This window comes from Penaeus monodon, chromosome 27, assembly GCF_015228065.2.
Source record: "Penaeus monodon isolate SGIC_2016 chromosome 27, NSTDA_Pmon_1, whole genome shotgun sequence".
NCBI lineage: Eukaryota > Metazoa > Arthropoda > Malacostraca > Decapoda > Penaeidae > Penaeus > Penaeus monodon.
Window position 1 is genome coordinate 2,848,710 of NC_051412.1, and position 258 is coordinate 2,848,967.

At 52.7% G+C, this 258-nt stretch overlaps 1 protein-coding gene across 1 annotated transcript in view; it reads right to left on the reverse strand.

The window, feature by feature from the left end:
* The window catches only part of LOC119590333 (bile salt-activated lipase-like), a 33,006-nt gene that overhangs the window by 15,975 nt on the left and 16,773 nt on the right, over positions 1-258 (reverse strand). The gene's annotated exons all lie outside the window — the stretch shown is intronic.

Here is a 258-nt window from a genome sequence, read left to right on the forward strand (position 1 = left end):
AGATTTATTAATAAAGTCCCCCCTCTCAACCACACCCAGTTCTATGAGGAAGTGAAACGAATTCGTGTAGAGAGGAAAACGAGCTTTATATGAGTGAATCGGCGCGTAAGTCGAAGCCGATGAAGCGTTCGAGCGAGCGACCCAAGCGTTAACTCGCTCAAGACAAAAGCTTGGTCTGCCTGCTGCCACCTGCACGCCCACTCGTCCGAACCCCTCGCTCGAGACACGGCTTCGGCTCAGGGGAACACGTGACTTTGA